At 37.3% G+C, this 6,000-nt stretch overlaps 1 protein-coding gene across 2 annotated transcripts in view; it reads left to right on the top strand.

The window, feature by feature from the left end:
* Window positions 1-289: 289 nt before the first annotated feature.
* Window positions 290-6,000, top strand: part of LOC137047064 (NACHT, LRR and PYD domains-containing protein 3-like) — a 73,822-nt gene continuing 68,111 nt past the window's right edge. Inside the window, exon 1 of one of the 2 annotated variants that reach the window (XM_067424605.1) lies at window positions 290-362. The gene's annotated coding sequence lies outside the window, so the exon portion shown is untranslated. The remainder of the gene's footprint in view (window positions 363-6,000) is intronic. The other variant, XM_067424604.1, reaches the window with a different exon arrangement.

Below are 6,000 nucleotides of genomic sequence, written 5' to 3'. Positions count from 1 at the left end.
TGACCCCTTTAATAAAACAGGTACAGATAATTGTGAGGGAAATGTAAAGAAATCTGGAGTGTATATTAAATTACAAAACATGAATTTATAAAGAATTACAGTGAAACAAATGATAACTGAAGTGCAATGAATATAAATAATGAAAGCAATCTCTAGTACAGGAGGAGGCGCTAAACACATTTAACGAGCGACTGAAGACTAAGAGCAGAAGAAGAGAGATGGGCAGGGTTTATGTGTTGTTGACACCTGAGGTCTCCTGCACATGCGTGTTCTGAGGAAACACAGAAAGTAAAGACTCAATTCTGACGAGATGTAAAGTCACATTTCCAGGAGTTAAAAACGGTCATAAATATCACATTACGGTAAGTTCATTCATCAGCTTCTGATATCATTTCATATTATTGTCCGGTGTTTTCTGTGTGCGATCATATTAAACTCAGTCTTTACAGTTTAATGGTCATTTTAGGAAGTTGTGCCCTAAAGTGAGTTTCAGAAACAGAGCCGCTCGATTAAGACTGTGTTTTAATAACTAGATCAACTATCACTTCTTACTTCTCAGACTCATATCAGGCAAATCCACCTTTTATGCATGTGTTATGTCTTAAATGTATATGTTTTAAAGGGAGGAAATAATTGACCGGACCTCTAAAACTAGTGTGAGCTAGTTTGAGATCAGATCTATTGTTTCTGATTTAGTTCAGATTCATCTACAGATTCTTTACAGTTTGAAATACACAAAGGTGAAATGTGAACATTTAAACAAAATAGGAAAGGTTTGATGCAGTCTAAGAGGAAGAAAGGTTTAGAAACACTGCTATAGACAATTATAAAAATATACATTAATTCATATACATGTTTTTATGTAGTTTTCACACATACTTTATTTCACTTTATTTTATATATACACTTTACATTTACTTGAAAATATTTTTATAAAAGCAATTTATTGTAAAGTAATTGGTGTCTGACCGCAGGAATTGAAATACTGACTCAAAATTTTCTGTCAGATGAGATTATGTCACTCCATATCTTAGTTTTATTATTGCAGGGTTTTTCCTGTATTGAAATTTTGAAAAAGTAATTTTGTCCAAAACTTTATTTGAACAGTATTGTGATTTTATGAGTGGTGTAGATGATACCCCGATGTGCTTAGTCAGAATATGAGTCTGATACTGCTCCATTGGGCTTTGATTATGGGGGCCTATTTCAACCGACACAGGAAAGCCCTCAACTGGATAGACCTACAACTAGGGGTGTGCACGAATATTCGAATAGTCGAATATTCGATCTGTAATTAACATTCGAAAACTAAAAATACTATTCGAATTTTATTTTGTTAATTGGCTGGCAGTAAATGCAGTTGTAGCAGATATCAAGTGGTACCCTCAGGACAGAAGGACAGCCAAACATGGATGAGATGAAGGACGTGCATTTATTTACTTTAAAGAAAAACTAGGTTGGAGCAAAATTAGAAAACACACACACACTGGAAGGCCTACTGTTTCACTCCGCACTTCCCCCGCTGCATTCAGTCAGACTGAGCGCGAACGCTTAAAGGGGAAGCGGATAACGCATCCTAAGGTGCGCCACTAATTAAGGCCCCACCTACAACAATTGGTAGGAACTTCCGACTGGAACCATTGAAAATTAAACATAAATAACAATGAAAGGGTAACATTAAGTTGTGATGAAGTTAAAACATTTACAAAAATATTTATTTCAACACAAATAAGTTAAGGTAAAATAAAATAATAAAAGTAGGATGACATAAAATAAAAAGTCACAAGCAACTGGCTACACAGTGCATCCATGAGAAATCCCTCTAAATCTCGCAGTTATATCTCAATCCACTGGGTGGCGTTGTGGAGCAGGTTAATAATTTAAGTGCATTTGATCACAATGTCGTCGTCTGCCTCGCAATGTTTGGAATTAACGTTACTTCGATGAAAATTGAAAATGCTGTTTGCACTATGATGAAAATGCACAAAATGGAGTTACTTTTGATGAAATCAATTACTGAAACTGAGTTATAATGACATCACCACCACAAACGAGAATCACATGAAATCCAAACACCAGTGGAATGAGCGATCACTGCTCAGGAGTGCAGGTAAGCTCATCTGTAGCTAAGTTACCCCGAGTGCGAGTGAGAACTTATGATAGCAAAATGATCTCGAGACAAATGCTTCCTTTAAAGTTCTTTGAGGGTTTATGAACAGAAAATACAAAGTTCTTCACTCAGACTTCACTTAACCGATATCTTTGTCTCCGCAACGCCTGTCAGTGGCGCATTTTCTCACCCGAGAATAATATCATAATCCAATAATATTATAGTTTATCCCTACATGAAAATGTGAAACAATACAAAGTAAACACATCAGCCATATGAAACACACACACACACAGGTCGGTAGGCTATAGCCTATTGACGTTTGTGTGTGTGTGTGTGTGTGTGTGTGTGTGTGTGTATACGTCACGCTAACTGACGCGCTCTGCGCTCGTGCTCCTTGAGCTTATAATGCTTTTGTTCTTTAGGCATTTTTTTACACACTGTTTAATGTTTTAAAAACCTTAAGATATAACGTAAGCGTGTTGTGTACATTGCCTAATCATAAGCTTGTTCAGAAATGGTGACGACATGTTTAGAGAAAAAAAGAAAGAAACATCTCTCATTTTCTCAAAATACCTAATTTAAATAAACGAATATTCGAATATTCGACTTTTATGAGCCCAAATATTCGAATACAATATTTTGGGAAAATGCCCATCCCTACCTACAACCAATCAGAGCAACAGACTACAGAGCTACAGATGCATCTTTCCCATAGACAAACACCTTGATCACGTTCCACTGTTCCTCTTTTAAAATGAATGCACTGTTGATATCTTCTATAACAGACGCGATGGTGGAATCTACACATCTCAGTTCTTCAACAACAGCCAGTGGCGTAACTTTGTTTTAAAAAGAGGGTGGGACAGTCTCACGAAAATGCGTGAATTTTGTGATTTCACCGGAACAAATAGAAAGTCTCTGCGATGGCGTTAAGCGTTAGATTAAATCGCTCGTCTGTGTAAAGACTGCATGCATGAGCCACAAGAGAAATCTTCACCTCGGATTACAGCGGCAACAAGCCCAGATTGCTTCTTATTTAACAAACGAACAAAATTATGCTCTTCTAGTTAACCAGAGATGTTTTGTTTGTATTAGTAAGGTTCATCCGTGCAGCAAGATGTTTCAAAATGTGGTGGGGACATGTCCCACCTGCAAATTACGCCTATGACAATACTGCCCTACAAAGGCAAAAGACCTTAACTCACTGGAGTGTGGAACTGAGAAAAATGACTTTAAAGATTTTTTGTTGTCCAGACAAATTAGTTATAGGTAGGACACTGGAAATCTGGCATTCAGATGTTTTAGTAATGAAAATTATCTACATACACTATTTTTTTTTACTCAAACTTGACTTTTGACCTCTATTTTGAAGTTACTGCACTCTGCCTTTGTATTGTCTGCAAAAAATGTCATGCCAAGACAAAAAAGGCAGTAACTTCCATATTATCAATATTTGGTCGCTGATCACCATTTGCAAAATCATTATAGTAACACCTCTATAAAATCTAATGATCATGGCATTTATTTTGGATGATTTACAATTAATTATAGCCATCTTCTTATTACCATCATGTGCTTTGGTTGCATTCTGATGCCATATTAAGGACAAATACGTCTTGTAAAGAGTATCTTCATTGGTGTGCAGCAAAACTTACAGGTTGATAGGTGATACTGAATTATATGAACAAGATATGCTTATTTCTAATGAATAAACATTTGCATATATAATGCAAAGATATAAAAAAAATAGAACAAATTCCAATTCCATGCATTTTTACATGATTTGTTATAAGATAAATAGCAAATAGTGCCGCTGGTTAATCAAGGGTTAACTTTGGCTATCACACTCTAATGACAGCACTGACTGGATCGGATTGCCCATTCATAGGCTAAACAGAGTAATTATTTATTGCAATATGTTTTTAATGTTTTTATCTAGTAGAAAAATGATACAATAGGCTACATAGCTTTATTACTTTTACATCTTTGAATGAAAATCGCCTAGCCTAAAAGGACAACTTTTAGATTGATGTGAACGACAAGTAGGAATAATTCTCAGAATGCTTGTGGATTAAACATCTCCGATGACGTTCATTGCCATGGATTTTATCGGGTTTACAAAAAAAGGTAGGATATATGGATATAATTGCGAACTGTTACTACGGATTGTATGCGTGATCGCACGCTGTCACGGCATTCGAGTACACACTCGTGCAGTAGGCAGCCCCATACTGTCTGACAGGCGCGCTGAGTGAAAATTCCGCATTATGAAAACATGTATGACAGTACACAGGCTACACCGTAACTTAAACACGGCAAACTTTAATAGACAGTAAAACAAAGGCGGGACAACATAACTGCATGTCGGTACCGTAACTTAATTTTGACGCATGACTAAACAGAGTACCGTAACTCAGTTTGAGCGGTCCAAAACAAAGGCAAAGAGCGGTAACTGCTGTTACGGTGTTCTGCCTTGGTTTCTCTTGGACTTTTGGAAGTTACTGTTAAGACAGTCCATAATTTTCTCGAAAAAAACAACCGAATTGAATAACGACATTTATCCACATGATAAAGGAGGTCTTGAATGTCCCAAAAATGTCAAGAACTCATTTTCGACCAAAAACGAAGTTACGGCCTTTTGCCTTTGCACGGCAGAATAGCCATCATTGTTGTAAACTAATTCAACCCAAGCACTCTTTGATGACGTGGCTCATTATGTTTCTGGTGATAATCTGTCAATCATCGCCCTGACAATGTGATTTGTCCGAACAGTTTCTGTTTGGGCATAATAACTCCTCTATGGATCGAGTCCAGACCGAACTTTAAGTCCTAAAATTGTTGTGGGCAGGGCTAAGTTATTGTTTTTAATGTTTTCTGGGGTGCACTTATAGGGCCCTATTTTAATGGTCTGGAACTCATGGTGCAGATGAGTGTCCAAATCCACTTTTGCTAGTTTAATGACGGAAAAAATGGTCGGCCAAAAGGGTCGTCCCTCGCCTCTTAAGGGGTCATGTAGTGTTGCACGATATAACAGTACTAGAAAAGTTTTGCGATACTCTGCTATTACAAACGGTACGATATGGAATTTTATTAGTAGTGGTACTTTAAGGTAGGCTTGGGCGGTAATACGGTAAAATGGTATACCGCGGGATCTAAAAATAGCAACGGTATCAGTTTCAATACCGTCAAACCGGCAAAAAAAAAATGCCTTTTTATTAAATGCCTAAATATGTGTATGCGTTGTTGTGACAGCGTGGATGAGAGAGAGAGAGAGAGAGAGAGAGAGAGAGAGAGAGAGAGAGAGAGAGAGAGAGAGAGAGAGAGAGAGAGAGAGAGAGAGGGGAAAAGACGGCGAGTCGGGCACTGAGTTATTCAGTCTCGAAAAAGAACACAACTTCTGCAGTTTGGAAGTATTTTGGGTTTTGACGGTAAATACAGACGAGGCAATTTGCAAATTGTGCAACAAAAAGATGACCGCGAGAGATGGAAATACCTTGAACCTAAGGGCGCATATCCGAAACCACCATCCACTCACTGCTGCGTGGATGAAAAACCGAGCGCACCCTCGGACTATGCTGTAATATTGCCTTTTGTCACACAGCTGGCAATGTAAGCAATAAGCATGAACTCCACAAAAATCAAGTGGACATGGGACTCACAAAAAAAAATGTCAATTGTCTGACAATTGTCTCATAACGGTAAGCATAAAACGTGCAGAGAGTTTCTCAGGGGCAGGGGCTCAAATGTAAAAAATAAAATAAAAATATAGGCCTATATATATATATATATATATATATATATATATATATATATATATATATATAAGCCAAGCCAACAGTTTGTTGACGCTGTCTGAGCCTTACATCATAATGTTTTAATTATTCACG

The sequence above is a fragment of the Pseudorasbora parva genome, chromosome 18 (genome assembly GCF_024679245.1).
Source record: "Pseudorasbora parva isolate DD20220531a chromosome 18, ASM2467924v1, whole genome shotgun sequence".
Lineage (NCBI taxonomy): Eukaryota > Metazoa > Chordata > Actinopteri > Cypriniformes > Gobionidae > Pseudorasbora > Pseudorasbora parva.
This window is presented reverse-complemented; position numbering and strand designations above follow the sequence as displayed.